Here is a 25,630-nt window from a genome sequence, read left to right as displayed (position 1 = left end):
GCCTGCCAAAAATTAGTGTCTGTGCTTATAAGCTGCAGGATGGAAATGTATTCAAATGAGCTGTCATGTATACTGTGTTGGAATAACAACACTGACAAAGCAGACAGCCTTTCTGATAAAAAGTTAACCTGGGATTTAAATGACCTTGCAGGTATAGGCAGAAGACAGAGAACACTGAATTATATTAAGTGTAGTGCACAAGTAGCAATGTTGCAGGAGGCTTATTTGAATAGAAATGAGTATGTCAATTTGATAAAAGGATTTCATAATGGACATGTAGCAGAATATCAGGGATGAAAGAAAGGGGAATACTATTGATTGTGATACAGGCTAAAGTAGGAAGAGAAGAAGCAGTACAGTGATGACAGATTTGTGATGGGGGTTATTGGCAGGGGAGGAGTATTATGCTGGCATGGATTTTTGTTGCATCTAAAGTATTCCCTGCAGAATACTTAGGAATTTTGGGAGGATAAATGGTTGTGAATAAGTAAATAATTCTTTTCAGATGGTATATAGGATCTGAATTTCCTAGCTATGGTAAGGACTTACTAAATTTAATTATAATTACTGTCAAAAAAGCAGTTATTGAAAGTGGAAATCAAAATCTTGACCAACTGTAATTGAAGTATTGAATATTGTAATCCAGTAAAAGAACTAGAGGTGGGACCTTTGGAAAAGGAAAGGAACACATTTCTTAGAAGGAAATGGAGTTTATGGGAACAATCTTTGATGAATAATGTTCAGGAGGAGGAGTGAGGTCTAGGGGAAGACAGGAGTTGAGTAATGTATGTAAAGTTGAGGTAAATGAATTATCAAAAAATTAAAATGTATGGTTTGTTGTCTTTTTTCTATTAATTTATAAAAACTCATTTTACAGGTTAAAATGTGTTGATGCTAAAACAATTACCACTCTCTTGCTCACAGTTCATTTTAAAACAGCAAATCATAGTCTTGTATGTTGTCCCAGTTCAAGTAAGTTTCACCTCTCAGGTTCATCATTGAAGCACTTTTGTATTATTGTTAGCTGCGCATGAGTCGTTTCTCTTTCAGCTAATATATTTAATGTCCAAAACCCCTTCAATTGGCCATTTAGAGTTCTTTCCTTCGATTGCCCTTAACTCTCTCTATCGTGGATTGAGCCAGGGTAAATAAACAGCTGCATTTCGTATTGAAGAAAAAAAAAAAAACATGCTTTTGGCACTGCTGGGGATTTGTAGCTTGTAAATTAATTTATGTTATTTTCCTTATTTAAACACATTCAAAGATAGATATCTGATGCATAGTAGTGTTCAAGAAGTTATGATCCAGCAATGCTGACCTCCTTTTCACCATTTTCTTTTTCCAGGCTTCCATAATGTTGACAAAAACCTTCTGTTTTCATACCAGGTGATAAATTGAACCAAATTTGGTCTCTGTTGATGATAAACCTTGTGTGCCACAGATGGCTGCAATCTGTAGGCCTTTTCAATACCGAACAGTCTCTCTTAGAAGCCATTTCATTGTACCATGCTTGTTTTCACAAATTCTAGATAGTCATATCATTTTCACCTTCCGAAATGTCATTGAGCCACAGATTACACTTCCTTGCTCTGGCTTCCATTTTGACTAATTTCTGCTGTGTGCGCATAGTTTGGGTATTCAACTCCATCAACTTATTCCTTATATGTGTCACTTTCTGCTGTGGTGGTAGCATTGATTTATTCCCTTATTTTAGAAAAACTCTGGAATTATCCCCCGGTGTCATTGGCTGCTTTACATAGTGATTAAGCAAACCTGAGACCACTTTGACCTGTTGCTGCATAGCTTCCAGAGCATTAAATAGAACTGTTTTCAAGGCTCCATAACTGATGATTACTTTCTTCAGGAGATGACTGCTGCTTGTCCACAGGCTACACATGGACTAGGTGACCCTTTATTTCTTTTTTTCCTCTTAATATTTTCCCTCAGTTGTGATGACAGCATCATTCTACAACCACTTTCACCAAAAGGATAGAGTTACTGAAGAGAGCGACTTCTCTGGCCTGTGACCCTTTTCAGGTATGATTTGCACAATAAGAGACAGTAAGAAGCACATTACAAAGTTGTGTGTGTTTACAAAAATTAATAGAATGTTTAAAAATCAGGTGGGGGTGGGTTTAATTTTAAGTATAACAGGACTCCTTATTGAAATGTCGGCACTTGAAATTCCAAGTGCAGGGGACAAAAAAAAGACTGAAACCCTGGAGAAGAGTGAATTTCAAACATTGTTCTTCTCCTTAAACCTTCTGTATACCAACTCCAAGATCGTCATAGCTCGGAGAAAATGAAATATTCTGAAAAATGGCATCTTGGACTTTGTATATGTAAGTCCATTCTTTTGGCCATTCTGTCTTTGTATTTAGCGCTAGTCCCAGCAGTTTAAATGTTTGGTGTATAACAGTCTTGGTTCCTCACATGTATAGTATGTATATTGTACTTGTTATGTTTGAGGTTTTTTTCTACTTTAGTTTGTAACCATTAATGTGAAATTGTTCAATCTCGCCGTTTGTTCTTACTCATGGGTTCGGAGCCAATCCTCGGCTCCGAGACTGCCACTTCTACAGCTCTGCATTTTGAGAAAGCTCGAGGCACAGTCCTATCCCACAATCCCCTAGTGCTAACCCTCAGATCTAGTTTGCCGCGGCAGCAGATGCATCGTAGAAGCTCGGGCCAGTAAACGTTTTCTATTTTTCGAAGTTTTTCTATAACATACCTTTATTAGTATAGATATTTTAACAAAAATCAGGCTTTAAGAAATGTCTATGCGGACAGAAAATGTCCATCACGGATAACTACTATTCCTGCGTCTACTGTCTTGGCCCTCTCCACTTACAGGAGGACTGCTCTATTTGTCATTCCTTCAGTGGGAGGGTCATGATGGAGAGACGCAGGAAGTTAGTAGACAGGGGTTTATTAAAGCCCGAATTTCAGGAGGCCCTTGACAAGGCTGAATTGGTATCCAAGTCTTCGAAGGGGTCCAAGTCTTCGAGAGTGTCGGAGCCAAAGTCATCGGCTCCGAGCACCTCTATTAAGATTCGGACACCGGCTCCACAGACTTCGGAGTCGGCTGTCGAATATATATCTTTGATCGAGACTCCGGTCTTGGAGCCGGTCTCGGAGGTTCCGCCGCCATCGATCCTTCACTTGGTGACGACTTCGGCCCCTTCGACCCCCTTATCTGATTCGGATGTGGATAGAGTGATACAGAAGTTAATGGAGAACTCGGCCCTTTCCAAATTGATCGAAGTTTCGTCCCAGCTGGTTTCGAAACTCGAAGACCTCCCTGGGTCATCTACTGCTCCTCCTCCGAGACCTGTCGAGTCTTTGGAGCCGAGAGTCGAAGTTCCGATGATGATAGAACCATCGATACCGAAGCCTACAGCCATGCCTTCGGTACCGTTGACCTCGACGCCCTCGGAACGGATCAAGGGGTCCCGGAGCCGACTATCGTTCCTTGGTTCCGAGGCGGACAGTCGAACCGAGATGTTGGTACCGACTCTCCCCCTATGAGCCTCGGCTCAGATTAGTTCGGCACCGTCCTCTGGGTCGGAGCCCGGACCCCCGGTCTCGGGGATTGTTCCTGGTTTCTCGAAACCAGGAAGGTCTTCAGATCCGGGTACCAGTGCCTTCGACGCCATGAGGAAGGTCTTGTCGAAACAGACACATCTCATCGGATTCTTCTTCTCCTCCCCCTAAGGGACCACGTTCGATTTCTGTATCCTCTGCTCCTACGAAGCGTCGAGACCCAATGCCTCAGTTGCCCCCAGAGGGTGCTCCCGGTTCCTCGGACGCTTCTCCAGAAGCCCCATCTGAAGAAGTACCAAGGAAAAGACTGTGCAAGAGGAGGCACATAGATTCCCCACAGGAATCTCTTACATCAGATACAGATTTAGATGAAGCAGAAGGGTCCCCACGGTCCCCCTCGGAGGATGTCTCCTTTGCGGACATCCTGGAGATCCTAAAACAGAGGGGAGATTGGCAGCCACTTAACCCTTCTGTGGATGAATCAGTATTGCTGAAGGCATTCGGGGCTCTACCTTCTACCTCCTGGGTGACCCCTCCCTTTGACGAACTTATGGACCTGATAGCTCGTAGGGCTTGGGAGACACCTGACATGGTGGAACCAGTTCCCCGCAGGCCGAATAAGTTTATAACAGCCCCCCAGGACAAGGGTTTTCTTACCAAGGGTGTTCCAGTGGATACTATGGTGGTGGCGGCAGCCACTAAGAAGGACATGTCAGAGTCCTCTTCCGCTGTCCATCCTCCTAATAAAGATTCTAGGACGATGGACAGATATGGGAAGTGCGTTTTCAGTTCTGCGACTTTTTCCATGCGATCGCTGAACTACTTGACGCATTTTACGCGTTTACAGAGGGATCTCCTCAAGGAACTCTGAGATACTCTCCAGTGTCGTACAGATGCTGCTGTTACCGAGAAAGTGACAGCACAACTTAATACCCTTAACTCTGTAGTCAACTCCTCCATGAGGCTCATTTCATATGCGGCCGAAGGTGCGAGTAGAGTGGCAGCTTCAGCGATTGCTCTTAGGAGACAATCCTGGCTGCGGCTGTGCTCCTTTGCGGAATCCTTCAAGTCTTCCTTTACTAACGTCCCGTTTGATGGTGCCTCTCTTTTTGGCCCCAAAGTAAAGGAGACCCTCACTAGGTGTGAGCAAGAAGGGAAGACCCTATCTGCTGTAGGAGTCCATTTTTCCGCCCCTTCCAGACCATACCCCAAAGGGCAAAGAGGCGGAAAGATGTGGTTCCGTAAGACACAGGGTTCCTTTCAGTCCACACAGAGTGATAATGCCCCTTCCAGAGGCAGAGGAGGGGGAAGGAATGGAAGACGCCGACCAAAGGCAGAGGGGGTCCGCAAAACCAGGGCGACAGAGATACTTTCTCTGGCAAGCCCTTCCAGCACTCCTGAGAGGAGGCCCGACTGTCCTGCTCTGGAGGCAGTAGGGGGACGCTTAACTTTGTACCCGCTGGCCTGGCGAAATTTAACCTCAGATGCGTGGGTACAAACTATAATTACCAGAGGTTACGACATAAAATTCATAAACGTTCCCCCTACCACCAAAAGATTCCCAGACGTTCCACCCAATCTGCGGGATCAGGCAGCCTTAGAGATCCAGAAGCTGCTCAGGAAAAGAGCCATCCAAGCAGTCCTGGCAGACCAAATAGGATCCGGAACTTACTCAAGGTTCTTTTTAGTTCCAAAGAAAACAAGGAACTGGAGACCAATTCTGGATCTCAGCAAACTAAACACCTTCATTGTGAAGGAGAAGTTTTGGATGGTCACGCTACAGTCAGTCCTTCCTTTTCTGCAGGAAGGAGACTGGATGTGCTCTATAGATCTCAAGGACGCGTACTACCATATAAAAATGGCCAGACCGTCCAGGAGATTCCTGCACTTCCGGCTAGGAGCCAGTCATTTTCAGTTTCGAGCTCTGACATTTGGCCTCACCTCAGCCCCCAGGGTGTTCACCAAGTGTATGGCAGTAGTAGTGTCTCACTTGAGACAACAAGGATTCCGGGTGTTTCCGTATCTAGACGACTGGCTCCTCTCCGCCACCACCAAGTATCATCTGCTCCAAGCAAGAGATTACACAATCAGTCTTTGTTCCCGTCTTGTCGTTACAGTCAATTTCGAAAAATCTACCTTATCGCCATCACAGCGTATCTCATTTATAGGGGTAGAACTGGACACTACCTTGGTCACGGTCAGACTTCCACCAGAAAGGGTTTCAAAACTAAGGGAGCATATTGCAGTACTCCTTCAAAAGACAAAAGCTACAGCAGAACAGGTTTTGAGAGTCCTGGGATTAATGTCAGCTGCACTGGTTGCAGTCCCTCTAGGAAGAATGCACATGAGGATCCTTCAGTGGCTACTGTTCGCCCAGTGGTCCTATCAGCACCTGCCGTTGTCACACGAAATTCTAATCACATCCTGCTTGCAAGCAGGATCTACGATGGTGGATGCTATCTCAAGACTTGACACAAGGTCGACCTTTTACCCTGCCAACCCCGAAAGTGACAATAACCACGGACACTTCCCTGATCGGGTGGGGGGGGGTTTGTTCCAGGGAAAGACGGTCCAAGGTCAATGGTCCAGAACAGAATGCAAACTGCACATCAATGTCCTAGAGCTAAGAGCGGTGTTTCTAGCGTTGCAACACTTTCACGGCGTCTTACCTCAAGGAACAGTGGCAGTCCAGACAGACAACATGTCAGTGGTCTGGTACATCAACAAACAGGGAGGAACAAGATCTTATCCACTATGCAGAGAGGCCCTCAGGATCTGGCAATGGGCTGTCTCCACCAGACGCTTTCTGATATCAACGCACATTCCCGGGACGTCCAACGTAATTGCGGACAGGTTGAGCAGAGCCATCCTGTTACATCATGAGTGGTCTCTGAAATCTCAAGTGGCGGAAGCGATATTCCGCAAGTGGGGCCAGCCTTGCTGCGACCTTTTTTCATCGCCGATGAATGCCAAATGCAGAAGCTACTTTGCCCTTCTCCCTCCACCAGGGAGTGTCCCCAGAGATTCACTGGTTCACGATTGGCCCCTGGGTCTCCTTCATGCTTTTCCACTCATTCCGTTAATCTCCAGGTTTCTACAGAAAGCCAAACGTCTGGAAAGGACCATAATTCTAATAGCTCCATTCTGGCCTCGACAGATCTGGTTCCCCTTTCTTCAGGCCCATCAAATCGAGGAGCCATGGATTCTGGACCCAGTTCCAGACCTTTTGACCCATGCGTCAGGAGCCCCTCATCCATCCCTGCAGGCCCTAAAATTGACAGCTTGGCTGCTCCTCTTCCCATCCTAGCCAGGTCAAACCTTTTGTCCCCTGCGGTTAAACGTAGAATTGTTTCCTCTCTTAAACCATCCACTACAAAGACTTACCGGAGCAAGTGGAAACGTTTTTCTTATTGGGCATTACAACAAGGATTAGATCCAACAGAAGCACCGGTGCACAAACTTTTGGAGTTTCTGTCTAAGATCTTTGAAGAAGGAGCATCATCATCCACAGTTAGAGTCCAACTGGCGGCCATATCGAACTTTCATGTGGGTGACAAAAATTCTTCCATCATGTCCCACAGACTTTGCAAGGCGTTTCTGAAAGACACTTTTCACCTCCGTCCTTCCATTCGTAACCCAGTTGCTCCTTGGAATCTTAACCTAATTTTATCCCAGTTAATGTTACCCCCTTTTGAACCAGCCTCCACAGCCTCTCTTAAGTTCGTGTCATGGAAAACTTTATTCTTGGTGGCCATAACCTCTGCTCGTAGAATTTCAGAATTACACGCGCTATCTGTTCGACCTCCCTACTTGATTTTCCACTTGGATAGAGTGACATTACGCACCAATCCGTCTTTTCGCCCAAAAGTTTGTTCACTTTCAAATATTAACCAATCCATCGAACTTCCCACCTTTTTCAAAGATCACACTAACAAGTTGGAATATATGCTGCATAAGCTAGACGTCCACAGACAACTCAGGTTTTATTTGCAAAGGACAAAAGATGACAGAAAATCAGACCAGCTATTTATATCCTTTGCTGACCAAAGAAAAGGTATGGCGGTTACCAAAGTTACCTTGTCTAAATGGCTAACATATTGTATTAAATTTATCTATTCACAGACGAAACAACAATTACCTTTTTAACCCAAGGCTCATTCTACCAGGGCTATGGCCACATCCCTAGCCCATGCAGCCCGTTTGCCGTTGGATACTATTTGTGCGGCAGCAACCTGGGCGAAGCCTCATACCTTCATTCTCCATTATAAGTTGGACAAGAACTCCAAAGATATGGCCTCCTTTGGTTCCACGGTCCTCAGGAACGTTCTCCCATGAGCCACCCAGGGTAAAGGAGCTAGGGACGCTACCCATGCGTAAGAACAAACTGCGAGATTGAACAATTTCACATAAAGAAGTTATGTTCTTACCATAACGTTCCATGTGAATTGTTCATCTCGCCTTTGCTCTTACTACCCACCCTCCATCCCCCGGCCTATGTTTTTTTTTTCGGATAACGGGATGATTTGGATTCCAGTTCAGCTTGTCTTCAACACCTTCTGTTAGTCTCTGGCTGCTTCTGTTGTCAGGGTACTCTTCTCATTACATAGGTATTTTTTTGGGCATTGCTGCCCCTTATCTTTAAATTACTGCTAGCGCCTGGGGCGCATTGTTATCTTCTGGTGTTAGCAAACTAGATCTGAGGGTTAGCACTAGGGGATTGTGGGATAGGACTCTGCCTCGAGTTTTCTCAAAATGCAGAGCTGTAGAAGTGGCCGTCTCGGAGCCGAGGATCGGCTCCGAACCCATGCGTAAGAACAAAGGCGAGATGAACAATTCACATGGAACGTTATGGTAAGAACATAACTTCTTTTTATTTTTTGTAAGCATTTCTTTTTGTGTAAACATTCATTGTGTTATGCTGTTTTATCACTTTTACATATATTTAGATACTACATAATGGCCTTTAGGTTATAAAAATTATTGTCTTGAAGTTTCTTTAAAGCATATTTTCTTAATGGTAGCGTTTCAAATTTGTTTAATGCATTCCTTAAATCTACCCATTATTTATTAACCCCTTTTCTTTCTCGAAGGTTTGTATGATTTAAGGGATAGTTTTCAGTAGATGTGGAATGTTTATGCATGTTATATATAATATGAAATAGTTTGCAGCATATTTTAGAATGTTTTCTTTGTTGCAGGTGGTCTGTAGCTGTCTCCTTCCATACTGAAACGGTTCCTCTTCAGATAAGAGATTATAGTGGTCTGTATCTTGAAGAAATTTTTTCAGCCACTGTATTTGCCAACTACCTAATCTGTTTTGCTTCAACAAGATGGTGATTTAAATGGAAAGTTGGATTTCATAACTGGGCATGAGGCATTCATTCCATTTAGTTGCATATATTCTAATTCAAACACAGAAAGTTCAAAGCCAGTCACGTACAAAAATTTGAAGTATTTTGAGGATTATGTTCCCACACAAAAGGATTTCACTCTAAGTAAAGGCTATAAGGTAAGTCACATTGCCGTTCTTCTGTTTTAATCTTCTGTATGTACATCTGTAATGAGGCTTTTAATTCATGGTAACACTGTTGTAGCAGTATACCACTTAAAGGGACTGTCTATTCTGGCATTAGCAAGCCTTATAGGGAATGGCTAGACAAGTATCAGGCCTGCATATATCAAGTTATTTACTGTCATTACACTGTTGATAGTGGACCCACATCTCTGTTTTAGCTATTTTTTTCCTGTAGTTGGATCATTTATAGCCTATTAATTGCTGTCAGCTGTGCCAGATTGAATAAAATGTTCTCTTGTTAAACACTTTTGGCAAGGACCTTCTCAACTATCTGAAAGTTAAATTTGGTGTCAGAAGGAGACAGTATGCCTATTTAGGCCACCCTTAAGTCCATTGTATATTGTACCTCTCCAGCATCCCTGCTTTCATCCTTGTCTGTTATCCAGCCTTGTCCTGTACCCATGAAGACTTTAAAAAGTAAAAAGTCATGGGCATTCAGAAGCCTACAACTGAAACACTGGTATATCCTTAAGGGCTTAGTTTCATATATTCAACAGGCCTCCACTATAGGAGGTTTTAAGTTATTGCCCTGAGAAAACTGGCTTGGCTGACTTTCTTGCATTTTTTTTCTTTTTTACTGAATGGCTTGTCTGTGTAACCTTTTTATCATTTGCTTGGATGCTTGGGATATTTTGTATGCACCTTAATATTAATTGACATAAGGCTGGGTTTTAAGTCCTGTGTTTCTAAGGTATAGCTAGTAATCCATTTTACGCTGTACTGAGGAAGTCAAAAAAGTTATGTCTGCATCTAGTGGAGTTTGTTTTATTTGTTTTCAAAAGTCATTTAACTGTAACACTGGTATGTCCTTAAAGGGTCATTTGTATATAGGAAGTTTAAGGTGTTAACACAGTAAAGACTCCACCTTGGCTGACTTTTTCTTGTAGTTTTTACTGAATTTGTGTAATCTTTGTACCATTTGATTATATAGAAGATGCATGTATAAATGTGTGTGTGTGTGTGTGTGTGTGTATATATATATATATATATATATATATATATATATATATATATATATATATATATTTTTTTTTTTTTTCTGTATGTGTGTGTGTATGTATATATGGGAGAGAAAATGGTATTAAATTTGCAGATTAGAAAGTAGCATTTCTGTCTTGCACAGTAAGCCCTGTATTTGGTCCTTTTGCATAGCAAATTTCTGTAGCATATCCAGTATTTAAAACCTTGTTGTCAAGTGCATTATTATGGGGAAAAGAGAGAGGGTGTTCTCATCTCTTTCCTTAGTCACATCAAGAGTAATGTACTGTTGCATACTACAGATATATAGGGTCATATATTGTGATATTCTTGTTGGGTGAGGTTGTGAGGCTACAAATAGCACAAGAAGTTTCCTCTATTTTGTTTTTTTTGTTTTTTTTGTAAGATATGTGCTGAAGTTGACACAGTGCAGACTTAAAACTACTACTCCTTGCGGTAATTTAAGGAGATTTTATAGCAGAAAAGTTTACAGATGCATTTCATCCCGCGGTTTTCTTTGCTTTTAGCTGTCAAAACATCAAGTTATTCATTTAAGGAATCTGCCTCATAGCTTGTATTTCAGTGACACATTTCTGCAGTTTTTTTCTTTGTAGACTATAGCCAAAAATAGGTCAGAAAGAAAAATAGCAATGTTCCCTTTTTAACTTTTTTAAATTTAGAATTGGAGCTTCTCTTATTGTTTCAATGATAGAATATCTTGTATGTTTAGTTTAAAGTAAGATACTGGACTTCTTATTCCTAGTTTTCATAACGTATTTAATGGGAACAAACAACTTCTGTTTCTGTAGTAATCACGGGACTGTAATGTTCCGTGTACTAAGAAGGTAAATGACAATGTAAAAAGCTGTTTTCAGCTGTTTGTCTGCAGAATTAGAGCATTTCCCATTTATAAACTTTGTTTGCCTTACATTGTAATCACATTAGGTTATTGTGGCTTTATGAAACAAAAAGAGGCAGTCTGTACAAATGAAAGAAAACAGCTAAGAAATAATGAGACAGTGTCCAAACAAAAGGTTGCTAAGAAATAATGTATAAAATTTAAGGAGGGTGGGTTCTTGTCTCCAAACTCTTGAAAGTTGCTTCCTTTAGCTGTTGCAGAAAGGTTGCAAAATAGCTTTAAAAACAGAACAGAAAGATTGATGCATTTTTGGACAAGACAAATGCAGAACTTGAACATTACCGAATTGAATTCTGTGTGTACTCATTTTAAATACTACTGTTCTTCTATGTACCTTCAGAGCATTAGAGGAAGTAGTTTGTTCCAAAGTCCATTGTGTTAATGTATTTTGTGTTAGGTGTATAATAATAGCATGGCTCATAGGTGTGTACTAGGCTAATGACCCTGGGGCCTTTACAAGCCTAGCCATAGAATTACCCTGGCATGGAGCCACCCATTAGTTCCCAGTGCCTCTGTCGAGTAGAGTCACTGGTGTTATCCCCATGGTGAATTTTCTGTTTCCTATCCACTCAAGATTTCTCTTGAAGAGGGTCAGTGAGGTACTCTGCTTGACATGTATGGGAAGTCTGTTCCATAGCATGGGCAGTCTGTGGGTTATGAACCTGTCCCTCCAGCATGTTCTGTTAATTGTGGTGATGAGGTTGAGATCTCTGAAGTGTGTGGTGCGGAGGGATTGGGATTTCTTTAGATGTAGCATTTGTAACAAAGCTGGGTCAGATATGGCTTTGTAAGTAAAACAGAGATCGCCTCTAAGTAGGCAATATGAGACAGAATAGTTGGAGTTTTTTGAGTCTGTCCCTATAGGACAAGTGTTTAAGGCCTAGGATCCTCTTTGTGAGGTACTTTTGTGGCTTCTCCAGTTGTTGCAGGTGTTTAGTGAGGTACATGCCAAATGGGGCATTGTACTCTATGATTGGCCTAATAAGGGAAGAGTAGAGGGAGACAATGACCTCTTTCTTCCTGGATGCAAAGCCCTTAGTAATGAGATGTGCCACATAGAAGGACTTTCTGACCACAGTGGCAATGTGGTGATCAAAAGAGAGGTTGCTGTCAACCTGTGTTCCCAGATCTCTTATAACGTCTTCTGTGTTCATTGGACTACCATCAGTGTGGTAATTCACGGGAACCATGTTTTACCCAAAGGGGATGACGACACATTTTTTGACATTGAGTTTAAGGCCATGGTTCTGACACCAGCCATTGGTCACAGTGAGGTCATTCATTAGGATGTCAACATCACTTGGGGAGTTAAAAATAGCTCCCAACTTGCAATCGTCTGCGAACTTTGTCAGCCAGAGTCCCTTCGTGTTGGCCTGGATTTCAGAGAAGTAGATACCAAACAGGAGAAGACCCAGGACCGAACCCTGTGGGACTCAACTCGTGACTAATCGGCAGTCTGACTTGGAGTCAGCTACTTTCACACTGTGGGTTCTATCTGTGAGCCAGTTTGCAACCCACCTAGTGATATAGGGGTTGATGCCAAGCTTAGTGAGTTTTTCTATGATTCATGGGTGGGGAATGGTAACAGAAGTCTTGGCCAGATCAAGGTAGGCTGTATGAACCACCTTGCCTTCATCCACAGCTCTGGTGACTGACTCATAGAAGTCGACCAAGTTGAGCAGGCATGATCTACCGTTCACAAAACCAAACTCTGTGGGATCCAGAGTTTGGAGATTCCCTATATCCTTGTTTATTAGGTCCATGATGAAGCGTTCCATAGCTTTACATATCAAACTCCTCGGGCTAATAGGGTGATAGTTCCCAGGGTCTGTAGTCACTCCTTCTTTGTGGAGAGGGATGACTGTAGCAGTGCACCATTCGGCAGTGACAAAGTCTGAGGTGAGACTGTGATTGAACAGGGCACACAAGTGAGGTGCCAATTCACTCTGTTGTTCATGTACAACACAACCAGGGATATTGTCAGGCCCCATAGAAGCTGTATGCTTGGCCTTGGACAGTGCTGTTTTAACATGTGCAGCAGTAATACTGGGTGCCTGGCAATCTACTGGTATTGTGATTGGTCCTTTGGGGGGGGGGTAAAGTTGGCACTGAATCTGTCGGACAGTATACTGGCAGTATCTGCTGGCTCAGTACAGGAGGCACCATTGTGCTCAGAGCAAATCTGGGTATTGCCGTGGAGATTCTTTACATAACTATAGAAGGCCTTGTGGTTGTCTTTACTGTCTGCTGCAATTCTGTTTTCATACCTAGCTTTAGAGGATTTGATGAGGGGATATCAACTTGTTGTTGAGGCTGATAAGGGAGTTTTTCCAGTCTTGGGACTTCACCTTATTCTTCATCAGTTTCCTCCTTCTGTTGTAGAGTTCATTTATGGCAGGGGACCACCAGATTGGCTTCCTTTTTTTGGAGGAGAGTGTCTTGGTTCTGTTGTGTACATTGTGTGCATTTGTGTACATGTTCGTACAGTGCATTGGTGTATGATTCTGCAGTCATGCAACTATTCTCCATTTGCATGGGTGCCATGAAGTTAGCCATCTCTGTTTTTAGGATCCCAAAGTTAGCCTTGGAGAAGTTTTTCATGGTGGTTACCTTTGCTGGGGGGTGGGAGAGATGTGGATTTCCAAGATGATTAGTTTGCAGTCTGATCTAACCAGGTAGGAGCTGACTATTGGTGTGTAGAGCAACGGTTGCCCGTATTAGTAATGGGCAGGTCAAGGATGTTGCTACCTCTAGTGGGGGTAAGAATGAGCTGGTTCAGGGCATTGGAATTAATGAACTCTAGGAAATGTTGGGCAAGTGTATTGGTACATGCATATTTTAACCAGTTAATGGAGGGGTAGTTGAAATCGCTGAGTGCGAGTCTTGGGACATGGTTGGGGACCTATAGCAGGCTACGACCTGAATCACTCTCTTACCCAATGTTAGCTGCACCTGAAGTATCTCTGATGCATTATGTTGGGCTACCAGTCTGGAGGTGTGAGCATCCTTTATGAATATGGAAACATCACCGGCTTTGGAACTTCGGTCTAAGTTCTGGGGCCTAAAGGTGTGGAATGAGTTATAGCCTGGTAGTGCAGGGGTGCTTTCTGCTGCCTTGAACCAGGTCTCTGTTACAGTACAAATGTCGAAGTTTTCCATTTTAAGGAGTGCCTCGAGTGAGTGCATTTTGAGATTTAGACTTCTAGCGTTGAGCAACATGACCCTCAGATTGCATTTGTTTGTAGGTGTTATGGTGGTAATTTGGTCTTTGGAACACCACCTAAAAAAGGCACTATAGGGGTGGCAAGAGCCTTGGCCAGTATCCAGAAGCCCAGGGGTGACAGATGCAGGCCATCTCTGGCAAAGTATCAAAGTTTGTCAGTCATGTCATCCCAGGCAGACAGATACTGGATCCCCTTAGAATGACACCAGAAACTTAGCCATTTGTTGAAATCAGTCATTTTCTGCTTGTACTGTGGTATCATTGTGGGTGATGGTAGGATGCTGCTGAGGGCTAGGGTCATACCTGCCTGGGCTACATAATCCGAGAGCTCCTCCATGTCTCTTAGTCCAGGGAGGTACGTCTCAGGTCACTCACACCCACATGTACAATGACTGAGTGATATTTGTACCTGTTGTTGAGCGACCTGCGAGCATGCATTATGTGTTGGATCCTGGCACCTGACAGGCAGCTGACTGTTACTTTCTCCTTTTTCAACCTAGTGAGTGGGACATCAGTGTGCCTCACTATCGAGTCACGTATGACTAGTGTGTTGGGCATGCTTTTTGCCTTAGGTGCTTTGATTGAGTGGCACACTGTTTAGGAGAGTTGTGTGTCTCATGATTAGTGTTGTGTTTTGGTGGTTGAGTGCGCTTCTGCCTTGGAGGGCTCTGCTGCTTGGGTAGATTTCTATTGAGAGCCTCCACAAAGATGGTTGTGTGGTTTGTGTTTTTATGTGAAGGCAATGCTGGTGTGTGTTCTGGAGGGCTCTGTGTTCCCTGTGGTGTGGTGCATGGTTTGACCTTCTCCTCTTGACCAGCTATTTCAGTCTTGGCTGGAGAGTGCGTGGCTTCCAATTTGGATATAGAAGTGCATCTTTCGCAAGTGTGAGTGTTGGAAGATAAGAGGAGAGGGTTGTCTGTGTACATGAGGCAGTTGCTACATTGCCTCAGGATGCCCAAGTTCACCAGGTTAATAGGAGAAAGCACAGGGAACTGACCTTTAGACATGCCTGGTGGGGTGGGCATTGATAATAAGTACTAGATCTGTTTCTTTTTAGAACGTTTAGTGCTGGTAGCACTTGTCTGCTACAATAATTGATACCAGAAGTCTGGTAAAGTGCTAGACTAATAAGCTAGTATAAGTGCAGGAGAGGAGAGAACAAGTAGATCTAAGGGAAAAATTGAAGAGCAGGCTCTGATACTGCTCAGAAGCTTTCAAACAGTCCTTGATGCAGAAAGTCTGTATCTGGACTAGACTAGTTACAGGAAATGCGGGAAATGAGAGTAAATGCAGGCTTTTAAACCGGAAAGTTGAGAGAGATGGAAAAACTGTCCAAACAGCCAATAAACTAAAATTTCTGGGCCAGGAACCACTCCTCTTGTGGTAGATAGGTTGCCTAGTGCTTACCACTCCCACTGATAAGCTAGAAGCTTCCCTCCAACACAGAAAGGCTTGGGTGGGCTCAGGAGCTTACAAACAGTCCTGGATACAGAACATCTGTATCTGGACTATAGTTACAGGAAAGTGGGGAAACGAGCGCAAATGCAGGCTTTTAAATCATTAAGTTGAGAGAGATGGAAAAACTGTCCAAACAGCCAATAACTACAATTTCTGGGCTAGAAACCATTCCTTATGTGGTAGATAGGTTACCTAGTGCTTACCATTCCCACTGATAAACTAGAAGGCTTCCCTCCAGCACAGAAAGGCTTGGGGGCTCAGGGGCTTACAAACAGTCCTGGATACAGTAAATCTGTATCTGGACTATACTCGTTACAGGAAAGGGGGGAAACAAGCTTAGAATTTTTCCTTTTTTTTATTTTTAGTAAAGTGGAAAAGGAGAAAGCTGGGACAGAATTTAGTTCAGGGCTAAGAATCTAAGTGGGTTGGCCTTCACAAATGTTCTGTCTCTGTTGGGTAGAATACACTAATGTCACTAGACTAGGAGGAGTGTCCCAGATCAAATATACAGTATGGGCGGGGAACTGCAAAGCCAACAAGTATAAGAAAAGACAACAGTACGGAGGGGGGGGTGAGAAACTATTACAGGTACTAGCTGTAGCAACTAAATTAAAGTTTTAAACAGATAAAGGAGCAAGGAGACTCTAGAGAATGCTTTTAACTGCAAACAAATCAGTTGTATGATACCTGACTAGAACACAAAAATGTCAAAAAATCAAAAATGTACTGTTTTAATGATATGCTTTTGTTCAAGTAGGTAAATAGCCAGGCCCAAATTTTTATGAATTTTAATATGGCGGACTCAAACTAATCTTGCCTGAAGTACCAAATACATTCAGAGCCCAGGATCGTCAACTATATTCTCGCTTGTCCTATGTTATGATTCAAGACGGTCAGGCAGAGTAGTTCGTTTATATGCTTTATTATATAGAAACACATCAGGATGGAGAGCAGCAACATAAAATATAAAGAAACCGATTAACTGACAGACCATTGCATACATACAAGCTTACATCTCAACAGCTGTCTACAAAATGGCAGTCTGGCTCGCATGTGCTCAGTATTTATACACAAGCGTAAACCCATGGAAAGCTTCTTAAAGGTATACGTAAATACTGATCTACATCCTCCCTCTTTAATGCATTGCTCAGAATAAAATGACATCTGAAAAAGACATGCAGTTATACAGACACTGAAAAATAAGCACAACGTTCATGTCCAAGTTGCCATGCATCTGAAACATGGTCTGGAAATGCAACTTGATATAGCAATTAGGACTGGGTTTAGCAACAGGGACAGTCATTGGTGAACAGTCTGTTTCAGGAGTTTCGGGAATCTTCTCAAGAACAGGGTATTTGCTGAAATGTCCTCTGGAACTGGAACACTGGATAACTCACTCTGAGATAGTCTTTTTCACAGGCAAGATGCTGCAATACAGGCTTGCACACTGGTACTAAATGTTTCCGATTCTGCCTAAATTCAACTCCTTGTGATTTCACAATGTACTACCTCGGCTCTGGACATACAGTTTTTACGACTACAGTCTGATCAAAACCTTTGGACATCTGTATCCTCACTATCTCCCCTTCTTGTAATGGATTGAGTGATTTGCTGGATTTATCATAATAGGACTTCTGGGACAAATGCCTTTTCATGAGTAAAGCTCTCACTGCTTTGCTGTTCTTAGCACAGGGAACCAAAAGATTGCCACTAATTGGTAGTGTGGTCCTGGTTTGTCTTGACAAAACCCTTTGTGCAGGTGAACCAAGATATTTATCATGAGAAATATTTCTGAGATTCAGGAGATTCAGAAAAACATCGCTATTTTGTCATGTCGACTTCTCTAGTAACTGTTTCGCACTATGAACTGCACGTTCTGCCAAACCATTTGACTGTGGGTACTCAGGGCTACTCGTAACATGAATAAAGTCCCCACTCTTCAGAAAATCTCCTGAACTGCTGGCTTGTAAACTGTATACCATTGTCAGAAATAACTTTGTATAGACTACCATGGACTGCAAAATGACACTTCGACTTCGTAATGACAGTACTGGCCGCTAGATTAGGAAAAAGGTCAATCTCAACCAATTTGTATTGGAGTCTACTAACACCAAGTAATGTTGACCATTCCATTCGAAAATGTTTATAGCTGTTGCCGACCAAGGTAGTTCAAGAATCTTGTTTAGCTGAAGTGGTTCCTTCTGTTGATGTGGCTTAGAACTATTACATACAAAACAAGATGAAAGTACTCTGTCAATGTCTTATGACATAGAAGGCCAAAATACTAGTCCTCTCATCTGTATTTTAGTAGAATCAGTTCCTGGGTGGCCATGATGCAAAATGGTAATATACTCTTGTTGTAAAGATTTTGGAACAATCACTTTTGGACCTTTCATGATGATACCATTGTCAAACAAAATCTAATCTTTGTAAGGAAAATATGGTTGCAGGTCATGAGGTAAACAAGATTGCTTTGATGGCCATCCTCTACTGATAAAGTGGTTGAGCTTCTGAAGTATTGGCTCTGAGGCTGTGTGACATGTAAGCTCATTACGATGTGTGGAAGAAAAATTTCTCACTTCCATGACTTCAAAATCAAGTTTCTCATTTTTATGCTGTTCAGTGGTGGTATTTCTGGGTGATCTGGTGATCCGCAAGATAAGAAGTTTGCCTTTTGTGTAAACAAGATTGAAATTATACTTTTTGCAATTTCAACATCATGCATTGCAATCTGGCTGGGGCTGTATGCATAGGTTTTCTCAAAATAGTGACTAGAAGTTGATCTGTTTTGATTTGAATAGGTTGTCCATAAATGTAATCCTGGAACTTCGAACATGCAAACACAGTTGCCAAGAGTTCTTTATCTGGGCAAACTGCATCTTGGTTTGAGTTAGAGTTCTGGACGAATAGGCTACTGGTCTACCCTCTTGAAGAATGACTGCATCAAGAACAAATTTCAAAGCATCACAAGAAAGAGTTACCAATTTGTGAACGTCATAGTATCTGAGAGCTGGTGAATTGTCAAGTCTCTCTTTCAGGACATCAAATGGTCTTTGGTGTTCCTAACCAGGACCAGGATACATCTTTGTGCGGCAGCTCTCTGAGTGGTGCTGAAAGTTTTCTCAAGTCTGGAATGAACTTGCCTAGTCAGTTAACCATGCCAAAAAAATGTTGTAGAGATTGAACATTGTCTGGTACTGGCATCTCAAGAAATGCTGTTTGTTTTAAAGGATCTGGTCGTAAGCTTGAACTGGTAAACAAATGACCAACATAAGTAACTTCTCGTAGCCTGAACTTGCACTTCTAAGGATTCAGCTTAAGATTTACTTCACATGCTCTTTCCAGAACTTACTTGAGGTTTCTGTCATGCTCTTCTTCACAATTACCTCCTACTGGAATATCCTCTACTGTAATAGCACACGGATAAGCAGAAAATATTTGTTCCATTGCATGTTGGAAGACTTCACTGGCAGAATTTATCCCAAATGGCATTCTCAAAAATCTGTACCTGCCAAAAGGAGCACTGGAAGTGGTTAGCAATGAAGATTTACATTCAAACAGAATTTGCCAACTCTTTGCATCCAAAACAGAAAAAAACAGTGGCATTTGGCATAACAGCAGTGACTTCTTCGAATGTACGCATTGGATGTTGAGATCTTTTTAGTCCTTTGTTCAAATCTCGTGGATCAATACATATTCTTGATGTCATCTGAGCTTTTCTTATGAGCTACTACCATGGAAGATATCTCTTCAGTTGGTTCGTCAATTGGACAAATCACACTTTGCTGCACCATTTTATTTAGCTCAGCTTTGACTCTGTTCTGCATAGCTACTAGAACATTCCAGGCTGATCTGACAACTAGGCTGACTTCAGGTTCTAACTTCATGGAGTACACAACTGGGAGTTTGCATAGGTTGTCTTTGAAAAGATCAGCATAGGCAGAGAAAAATAGACTGGGCGAAATTAGAACAGTGGTCTTTCAGGCTTACATGGTGGACTTCCTTATTAAATGAGAATAGTACCATTTTCAAACCGTCTCTGAGCCCCAGTAATGACTCTGCGTGCCTTTTTGACTATGAAAAATTGCAAGCCAGCTGTTTTCAGCAGAGTAACATGAAAGCACTACTGAACATTTGCTTTGAATTTCTTCACCACCATAAGCAACAAGCTTTGCACCCTTTGTCAAATCAAGCTTCTCACCAGCACATACTCTAGCATATGTTTCTGCTGACATAACATTGCACTTTGAACCTGTGTCAACTTTGAGCTCTATGGGTCTTCCATTTATCCAAACAGTACAAAACACTTCATTCTTTACCCATAAATCTACTGCATTGACTGCTTCATTCAGCACAGACACACCACCAACATAAAAAGTAGGGTCACGTTTTTCTAATTGATCAACTTGTCTCTTTGAATGTTCTCTCTTGATAAAAGAATATGCCTCTTTTGATCTACAAAATCTTTGGAAGTGATTGCACTTCTTACATATGTGGCATTGCTGACCAAAAGCTGAGCACTTTTCTCTTTTAGACACATGATTACCGCCAGAATTATGACAGTTGACTATGAGGCTAGGTGAGGGATCATGTTTTGAGTTTGCTGACTCACCCTTTTACTTCACTGGGACTTGCATGCTCTGGAATTTGCTAGAAAACTACGGGGTTTACTAGGGACTGTTAAAGGGTTCACAGTTACTGTCATGTGCTGGGGTTTGTTTCTTTTATCCATGTGCTGCATACTGACAACATTAGCATTAGACGATACTGGAAGCATGCATTTCTCATTTGTAAGCATATTTGTGTGCTTTTCAGTGAGCTTGTATATCTAACAAATCTCAGTGGCCTTATTCAAAGTTAAATCACTGTCACAAAGCAAAATCTTTCTCGCAGCATCATCCTTAATACCACACAAAAGTATTCCTTTTATCAGCTCATCCCTTAAATCACCATATCTGCATGTTTTAGCTTTGTTTCTCAAGTCCGTTATATATGCTGCAAAAGTTTCAACAGGCTTTTGATCCCTTTTGTAAAATAAGCATCTTTCCATTGTAATATTCATTCGGGGGTTACACATTTCTCTAAGTTTAAGTTTTAAGCACTCTGGATCTTCCCTAGTCTCAGCCGGTATCACTGTACGACTGTTTTCCCCCTGTCCTGCAAACACAGCAGGTACATACACAAATTAATGCTCTTTCTATGGCTTCTGAACCAGCTAAATTAAGCAGAATTGATTTTGTACGTGCATCTTTATCAGAAAATGCAGCTTGTATGAAAATATCGTACTCTTGCTCAACACTCTCCAGTTCTCCGAATATTATTATCAAATGCAAGTGCACCAGATTTTTGAAATCCTTCAGCCATGCCAACAAAGTATGCTTAAACACACTGCAAATGTGGCCCTTGTAATTATGTATGAACATGCACACATACCAGGTACTTATAACAACATTCATATACGCAATAAACTCTCTGAAATATTGTACTTTGTGAAATATGCCTTGAAATAGCTGTATTTTGTGAATTAACTGTACTGTAATACTGCACAAACTTGCAAATACTCTGTATACTTCAGATATCTCAAATAGCTTTAATTAATGCGAAAAATAGCACATAGTGAAAAAATATGGTAGTGTTCCTTATTTTATACATTTTATGTGATTCGGACACTATTTCAAATCAATATGTCGTAGTTTCAGGCATTTCGTTTAACTGGAAATTTGTTTCGAGTGTTCTGAGTGCTTTGTTTTACATTCTTTGAGTAAGAAATCATTTAAGCAAGTTTTAATACCTGGAATTCGTTTCTGTCCTGTTTTGTGAGTTGTACATGCAGTAGGGATGATCCATTCCTCTGTAATCCTCCAACATTAACTTGAGTGCCACTTGGTCTTGATTCTGGATCCCATTCTGACACCATATTGCTCGTCCTATGTCATGATTCAAGACTAACAGGCGTGGTGATTCGTTTATATGCTTTATTATATAGAAACACATCAGTATGGTTAGCAGCAACATAAAATATAAACCAAACTGATTAACTGACTGACAAAATGTACAGTCTACAAAGTGGCAGTCTGGCTTGCACGTCCTCAGTATTTATACACATGTGCAAGTCCATGGAAAGCTTCTTAAAGTTATGCATACATACTGCTCTACATGTATATTGTAGTTCTAAACTAACCTTATTTTCAAATGCAGGGCTACCAAGCATCCCATATACTAACAACTTGGTGCATTTGTAATTACATATTCCCATAGAATTACATTAAACTGTTTAAAAGCAACTTCTGTTTTACTTGGGCTTGCAGAGGTGGGTGTGATAATTTCATTTATCGTAAGGCAAGCGTATTCCACCAGCCTAACTTGTCTGACAGGCTCCTAAATTGCATAATTGTTGTAAAATAAAATATATATAATTGTTTTGTTTCAGTAGACAGTAAAGTTGATAAAAGGGTCAGGAATATTAAAATGCAGTTATATAACTGCTTTTCTGAAACTCGTACAACAGAAATGTTTCAGAACTTCTGTATGGGTGGTACGTTATGAGTTCATTTGATGTTATTAGGAAATTGCATATTAAGAAAAAAAATAATGAAAACATATGGATATTTTTAGTTTTCTTAGTATGTTCGTGTTTTAAACACATTTATTGAATTATCACTTGTGACATAGGCAAATTTACATTGATATAAAAGTAATCAAACTGTATTAGCAAGTTCACATTTACAAACATTATACTTTACATATATTATGTAGCATATAACCTAAGCAACATTACATAAATTATTCAGTTCCTGCTTTTTTTTAAACAAGAAACATATTTATTAAACCATCACTTACACAGGCAATCATACAGTTATATAAATGAAAACAAATCACACTGACACAATCCTAGTTGCAAGCATTTTATAACCCAAACCATACCGACTCGCTCTCAGTTGCAAACATTATACATCACTTACAATCTACCCAATCATTTTCAGTCAAACATTACATAGCTCTTGTGAATCCTGCCATCTTTTACACCTCATTCCTCCCCTTTATGTATTGTTCCCACAATTCCCATTTTTTCATATGTAGTTTGCTCCTACCCTTTTCTAAAGATCTCAATTCTAGTTGCTTTATCTGTTACTGTATTCACTACTTCTAGTATAGTTGATTTACATTTTGATTTCCATTTTCTAGTAATTGCTTTTTTTGGCAACCACCATAATTAGTCAGAGCAAGGCCTTCCCATGTGTAAGCAATTCTGATTCTGTATCATAGCTCAGAAAAATCATCTCCCTCACACCAATCTGCCTACCCAGCATTTACAACAGTTTATCCCATGGGGAATCCTTAAAGTCCACGAACTCACCACACGCCCGGAAAATATGTTCCCAATTACCTTTTTCTTCCCCATCACACCTCCAGTATTTGCTGTCTACCTGAGGAAGAATTCTGTGGAGTCTACTTGGGATATAAAAATATCTATGTAAACATTTCCAAGCAAAAATTCCTAAACCTTCTAGATTTTGTTGCATATTTGGGAAATGTGTGTGTGTGTGTGTGTGTGTATGTGTGTGTGTATATATATATATATATATATATATATATATATATATATATATATATATATATATATATATATATATATATATATATATATATATATATATATATATAATATAATATAATATTTCCTCCCATTGTTTCCTTGTGAATTGCTTATCCAGTCTCTCTTCCCAGTCCTTTCTAACCTCTTCTGATTGATTCTTATAGTTATCATGCAATATTTTATATGCTATACTAATTATTCCTTTTTTAATGGCAGCTTCTGTTCTAGATTCTACTAAAAACTCTGCCAGTGCTGGTCTTTCATTTATGACCCCCTATTTCTTTCTCTTTGCCTATAATCTGATATCACTCTTTGATAGTGAAGGCAGTCTCTAACCTGCAGTCTAAATAAATTATTGGCATCCTCCCATTTTATCATCTTTCCCTCTCTGGTCATTTGCTGCCAGTACCTTGATTCTTTTGCCAGTTTTCTCCATTAAATTCCAGGATACTTTCTAATACTTTATAGATATAATATTCTATTTGATTGTTATTCTACTTAAAGGTCTGCATCTAAATTCCCAGTCTCTCCCTGTTTCTTGAGCATCGTCCCTTTCCACTTTGAATTATAATTTTCTGCTCGTTCTATGTATAGCAGCCTTAACTGTGTAGCTCTGAGATTACCCGATTTGAAGGGGTATTTCTATCTGCTGTTTTCTATTGGAAGAAGCCGCTTATCTCACTTGACTCTTGGTGTCTTCCCCTCCCAGATAAAGTCCTTCAGCTCTTTATTAATTGGTATCCACAGCTTCTCCTCTAGTTGATAAAAATATGCCTGACCTGTGTATAAGACTAAAGGGACTAAAAATCTTTTTAACACAAAAATTAGCACTGGCACCTTACTTTATTCAGCAACACTGATGGATTTCTGTGTACTTGCTAAACCCTTTCTACCTAGAGGGGGCGACTATATTAGCAAATTGCCTGAGCTGGAAATCAGGATATTTAAATTTCAAACTTTGTTGCCCTTGGGTTTAAATCGGGAATTAGATAATTAAGAGGTAAATTGCTTAGGTTCTTATTAACTAATATAAATTGTATTTATTGCTATATGGATAGTCTGTTTTGAATATTTGAATTATAATGAGTTATATCAACATATAATATGTAATATATTTATAAAATGAAAATTTATATGTATTAAAGTGTTTATAAGATTTGTATGTATTAATTGATGTTTAAATTGGTTGATTGAATTGTTGGATCTTGTTAATGGCTGTTTGCTTTAATGTAAAAATCAGCTGAAATTGTTTCACTTTGATCCTTGAAGGCAAACTGCCGAGGTGCCAAATCAGTGTTGCTGAATAAAGTAAGGTACTGGTGCTTATTTTTGTGTTTTTTATTTTCTTGTTGATTTTGGTGCGCTTGGACTAAAAATCTTTTTAACTGCTTATATCTTACTATCCATATGCAAATAACAAAGCTTCCATTTTCTCAGTTTTTGTATTATCTTTTTAGTCTATTTCCACATATTCTTAGCTGCCACACCAGAATAATTTTTCATCCATACTCTTAAATACTTCATTTTATCATGTCCCTATAAATATGGATATTGCTGAACTAATTCATATGTGGGTGCATAATTTACCGCTATTGCCTTTGTTTTAGTTTCATTCATTTTGTATTCCAAAACTGCCTCAGAATGTTCCACAACACTGTAATGTCTCTCTTTGGTTTTGTTAGGTGTAAAATATCATCTGCAAATAGAGCCAGCTTTTTTTTGACTACCATTCCAATGATAACCTTGAATTTCTGATTCCCTTATTTTCTTTTCCAGTGGTTCTAAATATAATGCAAATAACAAAGGGGAAAGTGGGCAACCCTGCCTGGTTCCAGTGCTCAGGCAGAAAGTATCGGAGAGGACTCCAGCCGCCTTAATTTTCACCTCCAATTATTTATATATCCTCCTCATCAACCTTATAATTTTTGCCCTGCTCATAATGTCCCAGCTCACTTTGTCAGATGCTTTCTCTGTATCAAGACCCACCACCAACAGTGGTATTTTCTTAAATTCTGTTTCCCTTTGGATCTTCATTGTTCTGTTAGTGTTGCTTTTGGATGTACATATGTTCGCCAGGACTCTTGACACTTTAAATTAATGTTTGGAGATAAACAGTCGGAACTAGCTCTCTTCAAGAAACCCAGCTTGTTTAATCCAAAATTACCACTGCATGTTAACAACTTTGTCAAGGTATGTGAAAAGGATATTATTAATGCTTTAGAAGCTCCACATAAAAAAACTTTCTACAACTTAAGTAGGAATGAACAGGAAGCTTTAAAATCATCTATGTACAACCTAGATATTTGCATTGTTCCAGCAGACAAGGGTGGTGCTTTG

At 40.6% G+C, this 25,630-nt stretch overlaps 1 long non-coding RNA gene across 2 annotated transcripts in view; it reads left to right on the top strand.

Annotated features, from left to right (window-relative positions):
• The window catches only part of LOC122798048, a 553,957-nt gene that overhangs the window by 333,149 nt on the left and 195,178 nt on the right, over window positions 1-25,630 (top strand). For both annotated transcript variants that reach the window (XR_006364210.1, XR_006364209.1), the window contains exon 2: window positions 8,742-9,052. This is a non-coding gene — a long non-coding RNA (uncharacterized LOC122798048). The remainder of the gene's footprint in view (window positions 1-8,741; window positions 9,053-25,630) is intronic.

Source organism: Protopterus annectens, chromosome 3.part1 (genome assembly GCF_019279795.1).
Source record: "Protopterus annectens isolate FY-2018-M chromosome 3.part1, PAN1.0, whole genome shotgun sequence".
Classification (NCBI taxonomy): Eukaryota; Metazoa; Chordata; order Ceratodontiformes; family Protopteridae; genus Protopterus; species Protopterus annectens.
Note: the sequence above shows the minus strand (reverse complement) of the source record. Positions and strands in the feature narration are given on the sequence as shown.